The sequence below is a fragment of the Nicotiana tabacum genome, chromosome 13 (assembly GCF_000715075.1).
Source record: "Nicotiana tabacum cultivar K326 chromosome 13, ASM71507v2, whole genome shotgun sequence".
NCBI lineage: Eukaryota > Viridiplantae > Streptophyta > Magnoliopsida > Solanales > Solanaceae > Nicotiana > Nicotiana tabacum.
This window is the reverse complement of record NC_134092.1, coordinates 57012409-57034981: the sequence shown is the minus strand read 5'-3', so window position 1 is coordinate 57034981 and position 22573 is coordinate 57012409.

The following is a 22573-nucleotide window of genomic DNA, read 5'->3' as shown; positions in this document are numbered from 1 at the left end:
GAATGAGTTTCTTCCCGTTAACCTCAAAAGAGTATATTTTTTTTTTCATGTTATATGAAGCTCTTCTATAGATATACCATGGCTTTCCCAATAAGATATGATAACTATTCATGGGAATAACATCATACCAGATCACATCCTCATACCTTCCAATAAAGAATGGTAATAACACACTTTTATCTACCTTTACTTCTTTCAATATGTAGGGTTCAATATGCTCAACATAAGGTAAGTTCAATTTCTCAACTATATAAGTGCTAATTGAGTTATAGCCAAACCCTTTGTTAATTCTAAGGGCACAAATCTTAGATAGCACTTTAGCACTAGTTTGAAAAATAACTTTACTATCGTCTTCCTTCCATTCGACATATTGTAAGTTCGACTTTTCAAATTGTTGAGTCATAGCTCACCTCCTTTCTTCATAACTACATATTTGAAACATCTTGAACAAAGATTAAAAGAAATATGTATCTCTCAAATTTGGATTTTTCCTTCTAATACTCTCATCTTTCTTGCCTTTTCCACTCAAAGCAACTCTTGATTTTTAATCTTTAGATTTATTAAAAAACCTAACAAGTCACAACCCGTATTGATAAGAATAAGGAGTTAGAAAAAGAAAAGGAATGTGGGAGACCAAACTTAGAAAGAATAGGAATTGGTTGGTGTTAAAAGAAAAAGGAAAGAATTTACGAAACCCAAAACCCACAAGAATAAGAAAAGAAGTTACCTTAATCTTCAAGAATTAGGATCCCGTCTTCTTGTTTCCTTTCTTGACTTGGAAACTAAATAATACTTGAATTCTAAAAATAATAATGAGCAATACCACTTTTTGGGGTTGATTTTTGTTATTAATGTTTTTTTGGTTTTTTTATTTTACTCAAGAACCTCCCAAGATTATCAAGGTTGAAATCTCTATTAGCCTATGCTCTTATACCACTTGATAACAACACGATAGGGGTTCAAGAATTACTAAAGAAAAATAAAAAAATCAAGAAACGTGCGGAAGCTAAAAGAAAATAGGGAAACGAAAAAGAAGACAGAAATTATAGATAGATTGAATTCAAGAAAGAAATAGATTGTGAAACCCGACCCTTTAGAATAACAAGAACAACAATAAGCATAAACTTATCACCTTTCTTGAATACCTAGAAGTGATCTAAGATTTTGAAAAGAGTTTCATCTTACCACTTTAAATTGAGTCTTAAAGGTTGAAGAATAAATCCAAGAGTAGCCACACACAAGAGTACAAGAAAAATCTCACAATTTTTATTGATAATAATATGTCATAATCTATGTCTAAAAACAAAGAAGACACCACTTTATATAGGTTAGGGGTCATAAAATTGAGCCTAAAAACAAGGAAATAAAGTCCTAAACTACTTTGGACAACAAGTCCAACTACCTTAGGAAAAGGAAAAATACTAGAAAACAAAAATCAAGTAACTCCAAGTAACTCCAACAATCTTAGGAAAAGGAAAACATAACCTTCACTACCTCGGAAAGCAATAAACCTACTACCAAAATATATGGAAATAAGTTAAAACTAATCTAGGATAGGATCTTGAAAGTCCCAAACTAATCTTTGATAGGATCTTGGAAATCTTGAAAATCTTGAAGGAAATTTGCAAGCAACTTGGCACCAACTTGCACTCAAATTCTAGAACACCTATTGAACCCTTCTTGGACATCAAGTAATCCCTTATTACAACAACAACAACATACCCAGTATTATCCCACACTGTAGGGTCTAGGGAGGGTAGTGTGTACGCAGACCTTACCCCTACCTTGTGAGGATAGAGAGGTTGTTTCCAATAGACCCTCGGCTCAGGATAGTATAAGTACCACATTAATGAAAATAATCAATAAGGGACAGTACCAAAAAGTCATATAAAAGCACAATAAAACAACAAGACAGTAAGGTGATCAACAATGAAAGAAAATAACGTTTAGTCATAAAAACCTACTACTAACAGAAAGCGAGATTGCGTGCCAATACTACTATTATGAACACTCTACACTACCTACTCTACTACCCTAATCCTCGACCTTCATACCTTCCTATCAAGGGTCATGTCCTCGGTCATCTGAAGTTGCGCCATGTCTTACCTAATCACCTCTCCCCACCTCTTCTTTGGCCTACCTCTACCTCTCTGTAGGCCCTCCAATGTAAACCTCTCGCACCTCCTCATCTGGGCGTCTGTGCTCCTCCTCCTCACATGACCAAACTACCTAAGAAGTGCTTCCCGCATCTTGTACTCAATAGAGTCCATACCCACCTTATCGTGAATAACCTCATTTCTGATCCTGTATAACCTGTTGTGCCCGCAAATCTATCTCAACATCCTCATCTCTGCTACCTTCATCTTCTGGACATGAGCAATCTTCAGTGGCCAACACTTAGCCCTATACAACATCATTGGTCTGACCACCACTATGTAGAACTTACCCTTAAATTTAAGTGGCACATTCTTGTCACACAAAACACCGGAAGCGAGTCTCTATTTAATCCATCCCGCCCCAATACGATGTGCGACATCTTCATCAGTCTCTCCATCCCCTTGAAAAATAGACCTGAGATACTTAAAACTCCCTCTCCTAGGGATGACCTGCGAGTCTAGCCTCACCTCCCCTTCCCCTCCTAGAGTCTCGCCTCCAAGTAAGTCCTTATTATGTTATAAAAATGTGTCTTATGTAGGACTTCTTGGGCTGAATGTTTGGACATATTTTAGGTGCCAAATAGGTCCATCAACGGCTTGATTTGGACCTTCTTTAGAGGATGTCTCTTGGGATCTAATCCACCTCTTCTTGGAGATGAATTTGGGCCATAAAATAAATATAACACCTAGACAACTCATATCCTTTATCCTTGAGCTCTTCCTCCCAACTAACAATTTCTTTATTCGCTCCTGAAGTCCAATGACCTTGTTTTGCAACTTTTTAGCTTGAGATCTTGTTAAAGGCCCTTTTTGAGATTCCAAAGCTTCATCCTTGTCCTTAAATAAAGTTGAGCTTCCTAGTATGCTATTAGTTAAAGTTATGGACATCATACCATCAATATGAACCTCAATAGAATTCAAACATAATACATACATACTTAGAATAACTTTATAAGTAAAGAACAACATGGACTACCTTAGTTGCTAGGAGTAGATCCGTTATGAAATAAGGTATCATTTACGTTCATTTCACTTTAGATCAAGCCAAAAGAAAGAAGGAAGTTCCTTAACATACCTCTACAATCCTCTCTCCAATCGTCAACCAAGATCAATATGATCTTCTTACGTCTACAATGAGTAAACCTACTTCGTCGTCATCATATAAGCGTTGTAAATCTTATATATCGAAACCAATATTCTACAAGAAAACAGACAGCACCTCCCCTATTTTTACTATATCCCATAAGTTACTAAAAGTCACCAAACAACCTAAACAACATGAATAATAATCATATTAATACTCCCAATACAGTCCACCAATCAACCATATTACTAACAAGCCTTTCAATAGATATCTGTAATGATCCGGCCAATTTTTTTTAGAGTTGTGGCCTCGTTCCCCCATTTACTGCTCATTTTGTACTTTATAGCGGTTATGTGACTTGTTGAGGTAGTCGGTTTGGGTCCGGTGAGATTTCAGAATGAAATGAGACACTTAGTCTCAAGGTTGAAAGCTTAAGTTGAAATGATTGACCGAATATTGACCTATCGGTAAACGACTCCGGAATAGAGTTTTGATGGTTCTGTTAGCTCCGTTAGGTGATTTTGGACTTAGGAACGTGTCCGGATTGTGATTTGGAGGTCCGTAGTGGAATTAGTCTTGAAATGGAAAAAGTCAGAATTTTTGGAAAGTTTGACCGGGAGTGGACTTTTGATATCGGGGTCGGATTCCGATTCAGGAAGTTCGAGTAGGTCCGTAATGTCAAATAAGACTTGTGTGCAAAATCTGGGGTCAATCGGACGTGATTTGATATGCTTCGGCATTGTTTATAGATATTGGAAGTTCAAAGTTCATTAGGCTTGAATCTATGTGCGATTTATGTTTTTGATATTGTTCGGGGTGATTTGAGGGCTCGACTAAGTTCGTATCATGTTTTAGGACCCGTTGGTATGTTTGGTTGAGGTCCCGGGGGCCTCAGGTTGATTTCGGATGGTTATTGGATCGATTTGAAGTTTGAGGGAATGCTGAAGCTCACCAGCTTCTGGCGTAATCGCACCTGCGGAGTTGGGATCGTAGGTGCGTTCGCGCAAAAGTGTTAAGGGAGCCACAGAAGCAGCCAGGGAGGAAGTTATCACATCCCAATCTCGGGAAAGGCGACCGGTGCTCAACCGAGTGAACCCGGTCGAGCAAGCCTGTTAGATACTTTCTACCCAACTTATCCATGATCAAGAGAAGACATGATTTCATTAATTAGACAATAGGAAGATCATATATATACAATACTAAATCGTCTCATTGGTTACATCATTTTTTTTAAGTTTCAAGATACACACATTCTTATGATTCGAGTGGAACAAGAGACCAAAACACAACATAATCTGTTTGACTTTTCTAGCACCCATGCACAACCCACATAGTGTCTACAGAGCCTCTAAAAGATCCAAAAGAGTGTTATGATAGTGCCAGCAACAAGGCCCCGGCTATACCTCAATACGTGATAACAAAATGTACAAAGGATACATGACCCCGTAATGAGGTGGGGCTCACCAAGTCTGCTAGGAGGAAGGTGTACTGCTATCGCTGATCAACACTGCCTTCTATTGAACCACCTGCATCCATTTAAAGATGCAGTGCCCTCGGCAAAAAAAAGATGTTAGAACTGTTGAATAGTACTAGTATGTAAGACTAAACACCATCTCAATAGAATGAATAATAATACAAGGGGGAAACAGTCATGAGTTCAATAAGAGCTTTAAACAATACTAAAACATCAAGTAAGGATCATATAAGTTCTCAAGTCAATTCCCATGTTATTAGGTTGGGTGATCTTTAAAGCCAATATACCATAATTCACAATACCTCCGTATTCTTACACGGAGTCCGATCTCGACCCGATCGGCTAGGTCGTCTCATTTGAGACATCAACCATAACCACAATTTCATTATAATTTCCAACACAATTACCACCATGTGTGTGGCATGGCATCCGATCACGGCCCGATTGGCTAGGCCGTCTCACCCGAGACATTACCTTTTTCAGTTTACAATTTCCAGTATAATTACCACCATGTGTGCGGCACGGCTTCTGATCACGGCCCAATCGGCTAGGCCGTCTCACCCGAGACATTACCTTTTTAATCAATCATCTCACGTCATACTTCTTTCACATCTTTTCAATTCATTGGCACGAGTGGCCTCAATTAGAAAGTCATTCTTGGCACTTGGCTGTATATCATAATTCCAGTTTCTCCTTTCCACGTTCAAAATCATTATCATTATCAACAACAATAAGGTTTCCCATTCAAGACATTAAATTCACATATGAACAATCTGGGAATCTTAGGCACATAGAGGCTTTTCATACAATTTGGCATAACAACCTTTATTCGATCTTGACATGAAGTCTTAACATTTCTAACACATATTCCACATTTTGAACACATCCTCAAATGGCAAGATGACATGATGAAGCATTTAGAATAAATATTGAACATATATCCTTCCACACAAACACATTAGGAATAGCCAATTCTATAATGATCAATTTGGGACCTACACTAATTTCATGAACACCGTGGGATTCGATTCTAAGAAGAAGGGGTTTAGCCAACATACCTCAATTGAGCTTCCTTAAACCTTTAAAACATTCCGGAGTTTTTAGCAACTTCAATATCTTTTAGAAATATAACAAGTTGAACCAAAATTAGGAAGATGACCATGATTGTAGCTCATTTGAGCATATTATCAAACACTAGGTGAGCATCAATGTTTTAACGCCCTTTTGTGGTAGATTCCATCATTCCCCTACCCATTCTCTACCATTTTTAGCTCACAGCCCTCCCACATACTTCAAGAATACATGCATGCAAGACAATAACCCCCACACCTAATAATTGTCTTTCTAATTATCCCATTCTTAGACAAAATTCAAAATTGAGGGTTAGGGTGTAGAATCTTACCTCTATGATGAAGACCTAGTGAGTTTTCCTCGTTAATCTTCAAAGATTCGAGCAAGAATTGAAGGACAATTTGTTGAGGAACACTCTCTCACTCAAGGGCACTCTCTCACTCTCAAAATGTCAGATTTTAGCTCAAAAATAGGACAAAATGTCTAATTATCGAGGTAGGGTCGGGTTATAAAAACGCAAAAATTAAGCTCCGGAACAGGGTATGTGGTCGCATATGCGGTCCGCATAATCAGCCGCACAATTTGGGGCCAAAAACTGGGAAAAATCTGCCTGGGTCTGCGGTCACTATGCGGACCTCAAACCTATTCTGTGGTCGCATAATGTGCCATAGAACCTCCCTCTGCAAAAGTCCAAGGCTGATTATGCGATCAAAGTGCGGCCTGCGAAATGGTTGTGCGGTCGCATAACTGGCCGCAAAATTGACATAAAAAATGGCCCAAATAACTGTTTCACTCTACGGCCATTCTGCGGCCCGCAGAGTGATTATGTGGCCGCATAATGGGCCGCAGAAATGCCTATTTCTGCAAAATATTTTCCTTCAACTCCCTAGCGCACTGTTCAATCCAAAAAGTCCAAAGCATTTCTACTATTATTAACCTTTACGCCTACCCCGCATCACGGAACCCCGATTTTTAGGAAAATGTTTATAGGGCCTTATAGAAGTGAGCAAAGGTCGCAGGTGTGAGGTTATTTCTGCACCTGCTTTGTCGCAGATGCGGCGTTAGGGGCGCAGAAGCGGAGGGCTCGCAGGTGCAATAGGGAATCCCGCTTCTGCGGTTGCACAGATGTGAGGCGAGGACCGCAGAAGCGGAGGCCTAGCTCCAGTGGTTCACCACAGAATCGGAATTTTGGTCGCTTCTGTGACACCGGAGATGCGGTTAAGTGTTCGCAGAAGCAAAAAGGCAAGACAAAAAGTTAAATACGAATATTCGCGATTTTGGCTTCATTTCAAACATTTCAAGCACGGGTTAGGCAATTTTTGAGAGGGTTTTCGAGGGAATTCTTGAGGTAAGTCCCTTGTGCTCATTTTTGATCAATAATCTTGCTTCCCCATTGATTTTCTCACCTAGTTAGTGTGCATTTAAGGTGTAAATTGAGAGTTTGAGGCTAGGGATTTGGAGAGTTTGATTTGGGGATTTGGGTGACGATTTGGTGTCAGATTTTGATAAATTTGGTTTGGTTAGACTCGTGGTTGAGTGGGCTTTTCAATTTTGTGACTTTTATCGAATTTCAAGACGTGGGCCCGGGGGCTGTTTTGAGCCGATTTTGGATTTTGATTAATAGCTTAGCATTTTCTTATGGAGTTGATTCCTTTACCCCGTATTGATTATATTACATTGTTTATGGCTAGATTCGAGGCATTCAGAGGCCGTTTCGCTAGTCAAGGGTGTGTTGGAGTAGAGATTTACTCGTATTGAGGTAACTAACAGTTCTAAATTTGGTTCTGAGGGTACGAAATTCCGTATTACGTGTCATGTATTTGATTTTGAGGTGACGTACATGCTAGGTGATGGGCGTGTGGGCGTGCACCATAGGAAATTGTGACTTGGTCAAATCCATGGAACCGTGTAGTTGTATAATATTTTGTTATCTGTACATTCTCCATGTAGTAGAGAAATTGAACCACAAATCATGTTAGAAATCATATTTGGACTATGTGTTGACACTGTAAGGACCCACAAAGGTCGTGTACATGTTGAATTATCTTCTATATTGATGTTTTGTACTCAGTCACAGTTTTACTTATTTATTAGATCTCAGTCTTTATTCTTCCTTGCTGATACATTATATCATTTTTGTTGGGGCTGACTTTCATGACTACTAAGAGCCCGAGAGACTAGAGAGATTTATGACTGAGTGAGGCACTTGAGTTGTCCGTGCGGATCCAGATATTATACTATAGCACGTGAGTTGTCCGTGCGAATCTAGATATTATACTATAGCGCGTGAGTTTTTCGTGCAGCACATGAGTTGTCCTTGTGAATTATAGCGCTTAGGCTGAAGGAGACCCTCCGAAGTCTGCACACACACCCAGTGAGCGCATGTACCTACTTAGTGTGAGTGCCGAGTACCGAGTGCTGAGGGAATGGGAGGGTTGAGTGACTGTGGCCCTGAGAGGATGCATTTGATTTCATTATTGTTGCACTTAACTGCTATGTATCACTGTCTTGAAATTTCTAAAAGATATTACACTCTGTTTCACTTAAACTTGTCATGGAGTAATTGTTTGATCTAATTTACCGAACTTGAGAGCATGCGTACTTTCCTATGTTGAAATCACGATAATTGAACTATAAATGTGAAGTTCGTCACTAATTTCAGTTCTTTATTTAGTCTTGTTACTTACTGAGCTGGTTGTACTCACGCTACACCCTGTACCTTGTGTGCAGACCCAGGTGCATCTGGTCACGGCGGTTGCTAAGTTATGGAGTTCGGATTCTTGGAGACTATCGAGGTAGCTGCTTGGCATTTCGCAGACCTTGTTTCTCCTACCCTATCTCCCTATTTATTGTATTTAGTTTCATATTATCATAGACAACATTTTTCGGACTTGGGATATATAGATGCTCATGTACTCAGTGACACCCTGATGTTGGGAATTTCAGCGTTGTATTTTGGGTTCCTATCCCGTTTATGAAATCATTCATTGTTTAAACTGCTTAAATTCATTTTCTGTTAAAAGTGTTGGAAATATTTTTAAATGTCGGCTTGCTTAGTACCACGATAGGCGCCATCACGACACACTACTACCAAGCCTTTCGATATATATTTCACAAGTTCTAGCTTCAACGACTTAACCGCAACTTGGATAATCTTAAATAAATGTAGAGTAAGAGGTTCCTTACCTTTAAAATGAAATAACAACCTCCAATTTAAGCTTACTTCACCATAAAATATCTTTCCAACGCAGCCACAAGAACAAGGAAGTGAAACTAATAATCAGTTTGGGTTTCTCGGCACTAGAATCACTTTGGAAGACTTGAAATCACCTAGGGTTGATATGAAAACCTTGGGAGAGTATTTTACATAACTTAAACCACTTTAAAAAACTCTCCACACGATCTGGAACCACACCAAAATCAGCAACCACAAGAAGAACAAGAAACTCACTAGCGCCAGGGGATTCCCGACACTTTATTTGTGCTGTTTGCCCTTGGTTTGGGTCTTGGATCATGAGAGAACTTTGAGAGAAAGTTTTTAGGATTGTAGGGTCTGAAGAGAGTGAAAAATAAAGAGTTAAAATGGTATTTAGGCGTCACATATATATCAAGATATCTCAACCACCTAAGTTGGTCCCATAGGGAGCTACTTGTGTAGTCTCGCGAAAACGCGAATATATCTTTACTCTGATGTCGTATCGATGAATGGTTTAATGCATTAGAAACTAGACTTGTATATATTCAATTTAATATGTGGATCATCCCGTAATTCTAAGTTTATTGGGAGAAAAAGATCAGCGACAGTTTACATAATGTTTAGCACATTTATGAATGTAACTTGTGATGACCTTTGCCAACTTTTGTTCCACAACTCGCTTGACTTCAAAACGTTATACACGAATATCATACGAATAGAATAACTCATAACATAACCTACTTATCATGTTAATAACCCTAGTCTCACCCCAAAAGTACACGTTATAACATTCCAAACTTGTCGACTTTCGACAAAACTTATTTTCTTCAATTCGCTTAGCTTCTAAGCTTTCCAACCCTCTTGGTACTTGTTAATCATGATCTTAAATATTTGCAACCTCTAAGGTAACATGATTTAATTACTTTATATACTTTCAAATATAATCTCATTTCTAAGCTTACATCAATTGACTTACGACATACTCTCACGTACGAAAACATAAGGTGTAACAACCATCGTGCCAAGAAGCAATGATTTAAGTGTATGGCCAAGAGTGCCAATGAAATGAAACATTTTATGAAGGGATATGAGATGAATATTTTATATATATATTCTTGGGAGTATTGTTAGGTCACTGAGGAAGGGTAAATTGAAATGACTTAAACCTGAAACTACACGTGCCGATGTAGGAGTGATTGAGGGATAAATTCCCGTGTTGATATTCTCCTTAATTGTGATGAGATGATAGCTATCAAAGGACCATGTCTACCCACACAGCATTGTGGTGAGACAGCTTAGCCGATCAGGCGGTGATCAAACACTATACCGCACACATGATGGTGGTGTTGTATTTCTATGTCCATGCGCACACACAGGGGTGAGACGGCTAAGACTATCGGGCGAAGATCGGTCCCCATGCCATATGAATGGTAGTGTATCGGTACTACCATACACCACCATAAGACGGCTAGCCGAAGATTTACTTTCATATTGATTCCATGTTTCTCTCCTTTTGTGTTGATACTCTATTCCATAAGAGGGTATTTAGTTTTACATACTAGTACTTTTCTATATGTACTAACGTCCCTTTTGTTGGGGGAACTGCATCATTAATGGATGCCGGTACAACAAGCAGCTTTGATCCTTGTTAGCAGCTTACCCTCTACTCAGCGGATTTTGGTGAGCCTTATTCTACTTCGGGGCCTTATGTCACTTAATATTGTATGTTTTGAGGTATAGTCGGGACCTTGTCGCTGGCACTTTCATACTACCCTCTTGTTTCATTTAGAGGATCCATAGACATGGTGTGGGTTGTATGTTGATTTGGGTAGCAGACTAAAAATATTGTAAAAATCAAACATGTTTCCACTTTTAAGCTATGAACATATAACATTTTGTAAATCAGAAATGAAGTTCCTAAAAGTAATGAAATCGGTGTTATACATGTTAATCCCTCGCTTGTCCAACTCTGGATATTCATCTTCACATTTTTCATGGGTAAGGTTGGGTAGAAGGCATCAAGTAGGCTTGCTTGACTGGGATATCTCGGCTGAGCGCCAGTTGTGCTCCCCAAGGTCATGGCGTGATAGTTTTGTTAGGTCCGGATGCTGATTTTGGACTTGGGCGTATGCCCATATTTGAGTTCTGTTGTTCCTAGATGATTTTGAGGCTAATTCTCAAAAGTTGGAAGTTTGAAGGTTTGGAGAGTTGATAGGTTTGACCCATAGTTGACTTTATAGTTATTGATGTCCATTTGGGGTTCTGAGCCTTTGAATAGGTTTGCATGGTGATTTATGACTTTTATGAAAAATTTGGGGTCATTCCGAGTTATTTAGACGTGTTCGGTGTAATTTTGAAATTTGGAAATTTGAAATTTGTCATTAAGTTTGAATTAAGGTGCAACTTGTTGTTTTGATGTTATTTTGTGTTATATGGGCCCTCGAGTAGGTCCATATTATGTATTCGTACTTGTTTGTAGGATTGGACGGGGCCTCGACTGTGATTCGGGGTGGTTTCAAACCATTTCTACTGATGTTTGAGCAACTGGTTTTTATGAGGTATCAGTATTCTTCGCGTTCACGGCCAGAGTTACGCGTTCCCGAAGAGCAATTTGGAGCTGGGAGAGTTTGTACTTATCATTCGCGACAGGGAGTCGCATTCGCGATAGTTGGGTAATTTGTGCTTCGCATTCGAACCCGGATAGTCAAGTTCGCGAAGGTGTGGCAGCTAGGCTGAATTTGTTCATCACGTTTGCAATGGTGATGATGCTAACAAGACGGTTTATTTGGGGTCAGGATATATTGTGCTTCACACATGTGAGGCACGTGTTGCGTTTGCGAAGGTTTTGCTTGTGCGCAGTTGTATAAGGTCCTATTTTCGGACCTGGAACTCATTATACCATGAGATTGGGAGCTCAATACCACGTGTTGATTATTGTTCATGATTCTATCTTTGATTTTGGCATTTGATAGGTGGATCATAAAGAGAAATTGGGGGTTTCGGCCAAAACTTTTCTAAAGTGAATAATTGGGTTTTGAACACCGATTCAGAGTCGAATTTGGATGAAACCGATATGGTTAGACTAGTATTTAAATGAGTTGTCAGAATATGTGAGTTTTGTTGGGTTCGGAGGTGCGGGCATGGGTTGACATTGAGTATTTGATTAAAGATTCAACCTTAATCATTTGGGTTTGATTCCTATGGCACTATTTGATGTTATTGAGTTGTTGTTGGCTAGATTCGAGTCGTTCGGAGGTCGATTCGCATGGGAAGGCATTTTAGAGTATGGACTTGGCTTATTTGAGGTATGTATTGTTACGACTAAAATTTTTTGCATCATTCATATCGTAAGTAAATTAATGTAAGTCCGAGGAAGCCATGAAACCCCTACAAGTCTAAGGGAGGTATTAAACAAGTGTTAATCATTTACCAAAAGGTTTCAGCGTTAAACGCATCAAAGATATTATAACTCGTACTTTCGGGGTTAAACTAGGAGTGATTAATATGTTAAGTAGGCTGTGATTAAAGATATTTAAATCATATAATATTCGTATATTAGGCTTTGAAGTCAAGCAAGTTATAAAAGAAAAGTCGGCAAAAGTTATTGCAAGTTACGTTCATATTTTTGCTGAAATTTAGGTCTAACATGACTGAGATTTTCACCCAATTTACTTGGAGCTACGGGGTGATCCACCCACCAAATTGAAGATTTACGAGTCTAGTTTCTAATGCATTCATTGATACCACTTTAGAGTAGAGGGATAATCGCATTTTTGCGAGAATGCGCAGGCAGCCCCTATGGGGCCCACTTAGGTGGTGGTCAACCTACTTTATATTAAAAATGATTTGGACGACCATTCTTGCTCATTTTTCAACCCAAATATTTCCCTACACTCCTCCTAACCCTCATAAACAGATTGCAAGGGTTCAAGGGTGGTGACGAACAACACTTCTATGATCTTGTGATGATGTTGAGGGTTGTTATGAGCTAAGAAGAGCTTGGATATCGAGTTTTAGTTGATATATAAGGTAAATGTATTATCTCCTTGATTGTGCTTAAGTTTATTCAAGTGTTGGTTGAGTTGTTTGAATGAAAAACTACAAGATAGTGGTTAAAATAGCATAAGGTGTTGATGTCTTTTTGCTGGACTGTTTTGAGGTTGTGTATATGACTTCTTGTGGCTAGAAATTATGTAGAATAACCTGGTTGTGTTGTGGATGTTGTTGTTGTTATGCATGTCTAAGTGTTGGTTATGAAGATGGTATTATAAGTGTCACGACCCAAACCGATGGGCCGCGACGGGCACCCGATGCCTTACTCAACCGAGTACCGACGTAACGTATCTTTCTTATTACATCATCATATACACGTGACATACGGGACTAATAGGCCAACATGACCACTCGTACACTGAACATAGGCCGACAAGGTCATACAATCTTTTACGTACATAACATCTGTCTACAAGCCTCTAAGAATATATAATTGTCATAAAGGTCGGGACAGAGCCCCGCCATACCAAACAATACACATCTAAATCATACTGACCAAACAAGCAACTCCGGAGCAAATGGAGTGCACCAACATCTTCCGCTGAGCTGATCGCCTACTTGGAGGACTCTCGACCTGTCTATCGAGACCTGTGGACATGAAATGCAGTGTTCCCAGGCAAAAGGGACGTCAGTACAAATAATGTACCGAGTATGTAAGGAATGAAAACCAGTAAATAATAGACATGAGAGATACATGGAGTAAAAGACTCGACATGTACGTCTGCATAGCTCTGTGAATCATTTCATTTTTATAATGTAATGCATATGCATATAAATGTCATACCATGCATAGGTATATGCGTTCATAACATCATCAAGCCTCTGAGGGCATCCCATCATATAATTTTGGCCACTATGGGAAATTCATCAACGTATACCAGCTGATCAGTTGGTGTGTGTATATAACACCGTAACCTTTTGCATATCCCATATACATATATATACATATATATACGTGTATTTAACGCCATCTGTTCACGGGTCAATGTGCATGTATAAATGCATGAAATGCATATGAAACACGTTAATAAGATTTCTCGGAATGTCATAAAAATAATATGCATGTCGGATAAACTTTATCAAATACGTATTTTTTAAGACCCATAAATAGAAGATATAATAATAATTCACATGGGGAATCAATAATATAGACACCCCTAATACTTCTATGAATAGAGTCATTTATTAAAATTGTGCATTTACTCGTTTCGTATGTATCGTATTGATCGTGCCAAAAGAAAGAGGGGATAGCCTTAACATGCCTAAACCAATTCTCTTGACAATCCTTCCAACACACGTCTTTTGCGAAAACTCACGTAGCGGGGGATCAAATTAGGGGAAAATTCATATGATATTCTTGAAAAAGATTGCACCGTACTCCCTTAGAATCGCAAAATCCCGTTGCTATAATATTACGTAGTCTCGTATGATTTTTGTAGCAAAATCACGTTGCCAATATTTTGAATAAGTTGTTGAATCTTTCCTTTGAATTGCAAAACAAATATCACGCTGCCAAGATGAAATTTGTCTTTGAACTATTGTTGAAGATAATATCTTGCATATGTGACTTACTTTCGTGACTTATATTTGTAACATACAAACACTTGCATTTGAATGCATATAAGAATGGATATTTGACTTCTGTTTCTTAAGGATGGATATGACTTCATGTCATATGTGTCTTTCCTTTATTAAAATGGAAATGACTCATATTGGTAAGACTTGACACATAACATAGTGACTTATAAGTCACAACTCTTGAATTGTTTGATGCCACGTGATGATCTTATCCAATAATTAACCACCAATTATCTTAATTTATTATTAATCTTCCACTAAAATCAATAAATATTCACTTATCCATATAATTAAGAATTATCTCAAATTACTTAAAATACTACTTACTTTTAACATACTTTATACACCTTACTATCACGGCCATGTGGTACTTTGTATGGTACTAGTCCAAAAATATCAGATATTTTAGCTCGGGCCGTATTTTACCTCAAAACGACAAATTTCGACGAAATTCATTTTCTTCAATTCGCTTACCCTCTCACCTTCACGAATTAACTTATCACTTGTTTGAAATAGCGTAGTACTTATAATCCCAAAATAAATCTCATTCCCGAACTTACGTCGATTAACTTATGATGAAACTTCAACGTACGAAAATGCGGGATATAACATCTCATTTCCGAGATTTCATTAATTTATTTATGGCGTACTTTTACGTACGAAAATATGGTGTGTAATATCATTCCCCCCTTTTGAACATTCATCCTCGAATGTTGACTGATGCACTTATTATTCTCATAACGCATAGCTCTTGTGAATACTTTAGTACTCCTCTTGCCATCTAGGTGACTGTTCTGTGAATGAATCCTTAAGGCCAGGGCATTCCCCCTTTAAGCCTTTTTCTCATACTATGTCTTGTGGTCGGAATTCTTCCAATCTCGTAACTCTTTCTACCTTCTGCCATGCCGCCTGTATGACTTTTTCCTTGTAAGTGCGCCTATGCGACTCTTCTCTCCTTTTTCCTCCGGCTTTTAGCCAATCTCTAGGCCTCACTTGTAAATATATACAGAGCTTGATAAGATGTCCCTCTGGGCATCTATATGTATATTGAAGTTCTTCGCTCGGTACTTTGTTGAACTTACGAATATTTTTATACCTTATTTCATATATCCGTTTATCCATCCGTATGAATTTACTGCCATAACTCTTACTTTGATTTATCGTTACTGAGGTTTGCTACCAAACTCCAGGTTACTCTCGTTGCTTATCCTATATGAATAAAGCTAAGTCCTTTAATGCTTCTTCATTACTGTTCATATTAAGAATGATGGTCTAATCTCATCTCATACTTTGTAACTTTTATCCATCCATTATTGATTCACCTTAATACCGATAACTTGACTTTTTATGTAATACTGCCGCTAGGGCTTACGTCTCATTGGGGAACATCTGAAATGATTAGACTAATCCGCCTGGGGGAGATACCATGCTTCCATAACCGTATTTCATAGCATCCCAATGTGATTCACATTACGTGGGTATTTTAATCCTGTACAATTCATCAAATCATTACTCAATCGAAGGCCCAATCGTCATCCTTTATCTATCATAATTATACCCTCATTGTACTATCAGGGCCGCATTCCATCTCTTCTAAATGTCATTAGTCTTAGACTTCTTTGAGTTCATTCAGGCTATACTGAGCTTTCTATAACTTAGAGAAATCATCAACTCTCTTATTTTCATGGGCTTAATCCTGAGGACTTATCCATTCTCGTCACCTTCTCACTCGCCCTTTCTTATCCTTATTCCTATCTTCCTAAAACCTTGTCGCTTTACCATACTTTAGCTTGCGACCTACACATATCTAGTTATACTACTCGCTACCTTCTTTCAACTTGCTTGCACCATAGATTTCCTTGTGTTATTTTGGAACATCAAGCGAGACATCACATCGTCTCAACCTCTTCTTTACTCTCTTAACTAGGCCTCTTGGTACCTAGAAACCATAGGCTGGAAGATATATGCCACTGATGATACCGCTATCATTCCTGGATACTGAATCCCAACGCTTCTAGCCCTCTTTCTGAAGTATAGATTATTCACAACTTTCTGCACCTAAGTATCTCGTATGTTGTTCACCTTTACCTTACTTACCTTAAAATCTCATATCAAATCTTCTATAGCTTTTATAACCTCCTTTCCACATAGGTATAATTCACATCCACAACTTGAAGCTCTGTTATAATACTTGCACCTCTGGTGCATACACAATCCGGTGGGAGCTTCATACTGACTTCTTATGAGGCTGGTACTTTTTTGTTTTAACTTGCTTTATCGTAGAGCCGTTATAGAATATGGTTATTGTACCATCTCTCTTGTACCTCTGATATTAAGAGTGATTCTGCAACGTTCTCAATCATGATTTCTATAATTTTTCTGGGTCCAATAATCAGATTCCTGATTTACTTAGTTAATGTAACTCATTAGTTTCCTCTTTCCTCTGAGCAACCTTTATGTAGGCTTAAGCTATCTTCCAATCTGTGGCTCATGGTATTAGTTATTACTTTAGACTTTATTGATGTTATGAAATATCCATGATACAATCTTCTAACAATTCAATCCTTTGTCTATGACCTGGGCTCAATTCTTTCTTTTAACTGATATCGGAATCTTCTACGGCTGTATGATTTTCAACATATATGCTGCATGGATAATACTCTGAAATCTTGAGTGCATTCATAATGTAACTAACTCTGGATTATTAATCGGATAATTCCTTTTGTTCCTTCTCAACTTTCTTTAAACGTAGGAAATTTCTTTTTCTGGTCTTTCTGTACCCTTGTTGTGTGCATACTTAGCTTACCTTAGTGCCCACACATATTGGAATTCCATACAACTCATATGATCTTGAACATCACTCCTGATTTTACTTCCCGTTCATTAGCCACGGTAGGTGCCACTTTCTTATGGAGTGCATACAATGTTGTTTGTGAGACTGTGCCATTCCCTCTTTTAGGTCACTGAGCTTAGGTTGAAGCCTTCTTCCTTATTTCCTCAGCTAGTCTTTCATTGTAGTACTTTAGGGAGGATCCTCTGACTCTTGTAAAGCTGCAAGCTTATTACGTCGTATACCCGATAGAATTTTTGATGTCCTTCCTCGCCTATAATTATCCGTAGTTACTTACCTCCATGCCCTTACGCTTGTAGGGTTGCTTCTAAACTGATATTTTGACTGTCTTCCCAGTGGCACTCTCTTTTATTTCCGTAACACTCGTACGGTACCTTTAACTACCCCAGCTCCTATCTGAATATTTCTCAAGTATTACAATGTCATATCTATGAGACTGAATTTCCCATGTTGGGGTTCACTATGTTTATCTTGCACGATCTGTTGATTTATTTGTATCCTCTTATCTAGCCATAACTAGGCTCTTCCTGAATCAACTACTAACTATTCATTGGCTCATTCTCATATCAATAACATCTCAGGCAGGAACCCTTACCTCCTCTCCTTGACGTCGTGTTTGCATAATGTTCTGGAATCGTAGCATATCTGTAGGATTTGAATAAGTGCAATCTTATCCCTTTCTCATTCTTATCACATTCTTCCTTTATTAATCCATCGTTACTAGAACCACTTAATTCTGACTTAATGCCACATCACTCCATATTCCCCCCTTTAGGGGAGTACTAGGAGTTGGAGCCACGAGGATCTACCTATAGATATTTTAGCTCTTCATCTTTGGCGTCTTTTCAAATCATCGATGACCCTTACTCGCCTTGCGGAAATCCTTCTGTATCAAGAATAATAAAATTCCTTATTCAAGAGGGTGACACTTAGTATAACTGGCACATGCAGTCCCTTAAGCTTAACTTTGCTCACATTGCTTTCTTTAGGGAAGCGTCTTCCTGAATGACCATTCTCTGAATTTCTCATGAATCTTCTTTTGTTATCCACTCTATTATCGCCAGAACAAAATCTGAAATTCTCATAATGCTGACTATTACCCAATCACTCATTCGCTTATTCATGTTTAGTTTATCTTGTTCACTTGTCCATACTGATTTCTATTATTCTGGGGTCTAACTTTTCCTTCCAGTAGTCGCGTTGGAGTCACAAACTTATTTCTCGAAATGAGGAAATGACTTTATGGCCTATACTCTTTTGTTGTCTCAAGGTCTGTCACCTCTTGTCTTTTCCTTCACGTGACTATAGACTCTGTAAAACTGTCATCTTTTGATCTACCGTTGTTATCCATGTATCATATCTTACTCATAATGCTTCATTAACTTTTTTCTTATTTCCCGCTAACATTTATGTCTATCACTTTATTCTGAAAACTCGAACAAGACATTCTTTTGCTTTTAGCTCCTCTTTGCTCCATCTAGTGTCTCTTCGGGTTGCTTAACTTTCTCACTCTACTAGGGGACGCGAGCCACACTAAGGTAATATTTATCCCTTCCAGGCTTTCAGTGCCTATCTTCTGAATTTTTTTGATCATGCTAGTATTCACATCTAATTGTAATATTCTAGAGTGCACCATCTGGGTGCCTCACAAGGAGATCTATTAGTACCTTTGTAATATCTTTCGGAAATGTCAACTAACACAAATAATCCATTCACCATTATGGGTTACTCTAACCCCAGCCGGATCCTGAAATCCCGTCCTTTTCTTAAACTACACCTATTAGCCCCCAATAAGGTATAACTAAGATGGATGTGGTCAATTATACATACCTCTGTTATTGTTGAAGGTAACTCAAAAGGCTTATATTCCTCTTCCTGGATTGTAAATATTGATAATCTTCATTAACTGGGCGTCTCGTACCCTTCTTCATCTTGCTTCTTCTACTTGTTGAAACTTGTATCTATCTTCTAAATCTCTCATTGATTTTCACCATAGGGGTGGATAGATATCCTTGCCTTAAGGCTCCTTATCAAGAGGCTTACACGTCTTAGTACACACATGATCTACTGAAGACCTTACATTTACTCATCATAAACATCATGCAAACTCGAGTCCCTATTACTCAACTCTTCCATAGCCACATTCAATCTCTTACCAACTATAGGTATCGTCTTATCACGAATGAAATAGAAGCTAGGAGTTTGAATTCTTATAAGCGAGCTCTACCACACGATCTAGAGTAAGAAGAAAGATTGACAGTCTTAAATGCCATATAGCCTCCTACTTATAAGTGTGGTGCATGACACACCCATAAACAAGACTCTACTAGACACGGCTTGTAGACTCCCTAGGACAGAACTGCTTTGACACCACCTTTGTCACAACCCAAACCGATGGGCCGCGACGGGCACCCGGTGCCTTACTCAACCGAGTACCGACGTAACGTATCTTTCTTATTACATCATCATATACACGTGACATACGGGCCTAATAGGCCAACATGATCATTAATAAACTCAAAACATAGGCCGACAAGACCGTACAATCTTTCATATACATGACATTTGTTTACAAGTCTCTAAGAATATATAATTGTCATAAAGGTCGGGACAGAGCCCTGTCATACCAAACAATACACATCTAAATTATACTGACCAAACAAGCAACTCCGGAGTAAATGGAGTGCACCGACATCTTCCGCTAAGCTGATCGCCTATTTAGAGGACTCTCGACCTGTCGATCGAGACCTATGGGCATGAAACATAGCGTCCCCAGGCAAAAGGGATGTCAGTACAAATAATGTACCGAGTATGTAAGGAATGAAAACCAGTAAATAATAGACATGAGAGATACATGGAGTAAAAGACTCGACATGTACGTCTGCATAGCTCTGTGAATCATTTCATTTTTATAATGTCATGCATATGCGTATAAATGGCATACCATGCATATGTATATGCGTTCATAACATCATCAAGCCTCTGAGGGCATCCCATCATATCATTTCGGCCACTGTGGGCAATTCATCAACGTATATCAGCTGATCAGGTGGTGGTGCGTATATAACGCAGTAACCTTTTCCATATGAAACACGTTAATGCATATGAAACACATTAATACGATTTCTCGGAATGTCATAAAAATAATATGCCTGTCGGATAAACTTTATAAAATACGTATTTTTTTTAGATCCATGAACAGAAGATATAATAATAATTCACATGAGGAATCAATAATATAGACACCCCTAATACTTCTATGAATAGAGTCATTTATTAAAATTGTGTGTTTACTCATTTCATTTGTATCGTATTGATCATGCCAAAAGAAAGAAGGGATAGCCTTAACATACCTGAACCGATTCTCTTGACAATCATTCCAACACACGTCTTTTGCGACAACTCACGTAACGGCGGATCGAAGTAGGGGAAATTCCATATGATATTCTTGAGAAAGGTTGCACCGTACTCCCTTAGAATCGTTAAATCTCGTTGTTATAATATTACGTACTCTCGTATGATTTTTGTAGCAAAATCACGTTGCCAATATTTTGAATAAGTTGTTGAATCTTTCCTTTGAATTGCAAAAAAAATATAACGATGCCAAGATGAAATTTGTCTTTGAACTATTGTTGAAGATACTATCTTGCATATGTGACTTACTTTTGTGACTTATATTTGTAACATACAAACACTTACATTTGAATGCATATAAGAATGGATATTTGACTTATGTTTCTTAAGGATGGATATGACTTCATGTCATATGTGTCTTTCCTTTATTAAAATGGAAATGACTCATATTGTTAAGACTTGCCACATAACATAGTGACTTATGAGTCACAACTCTTGAATTGGTTTGCTTCCACGTGATGATCTTATCCAATAATTAACCACCAATTATCTTAATTTATTGTTAATCTTCCACTAAAATCAATAATTATCCATTTATCCATATAATTAAAAATTATCTCAAATTACTTAAAATACTACTTATATTTAACATACCGTATACACCTTACTATCACGGCCATGTGATACCTTGTATGGTACTAGTCCATAAATATTGGGTATTTTAGTGCGGGTCGTATTTTACCTCAAAATGACAAACTTCGACGAAATTTATTTTCTTCGATTCGCTTACCCTCTCACCTTCACGAATTAACTGATCACTTGTTTGAAATAGCGTAGTACTTATAATCCCAAAATAAATCCCATTCCAAACTTACGTCGATTAACTTACGATTAAACTTCAACGTACAAAAATGCGGGATGTAACATCTCATTTCCGAGATTTTATTAATTTATTTATAGCGTACTTTCACGTACGAAACTATGGGGTGTAACAATAAGCTAGAAAGAGGAATGGCTATATAGCAAGTTGTTCTTGTTGTTGTTAACTCTTTTTGGGCTGAAAATGTGTTGTTGAAGATGGATATAAGGCTGGAAAATTATAAGAATATGCTGGTTATGTTATAGGTTGAAGTTAATATCAAGAAGGGGTATAAGGGCTTAAATGAGTTCTAATCCAAGCTTGTCGCTCATCATATTTAATAATAGTTTTGTTAATGATGTTGTATGTTGGTTATTGATAAGTATAGCTGAACTATATTGTTATTGATATTTTTCTGGCTGTTGTTGATGTTGTTTGGAATTGGAGAAAAGTGATAGTTATAGGGGAAATGCTGTCCAATTTTCTACAAGTGACCTACTTGCTTAAAAGCATGTCTGTAAGTCCTTCTATAGCATTAACTACAAGTTTTATTATCTTAATGTAGATTGAAGTCTTTGGGAAGATATACATTGAGTCGTTTAAGTAAACGATAAAGGTATGTTAAGGCACCTTCTTTCATTCTTTTGTCATGATTCCAACGAACGACGTAAATGAACGAATGATACTTATAAACGACTTTGTTCTTAGTAAATGTAGAAAGCTTACGTTCATTGTATTTCATGATGTATGTCTATTTCATGGCATTGATCTTGACTCTTATTGAAACATATATTAACGATGTTCGTTCCATAATTATAATCGAAGGTGTAATGACCTTACGTCATTTCGATAAGTTGATGATGTCTCTTTATGGCTCTTGCACATATATATAATCAT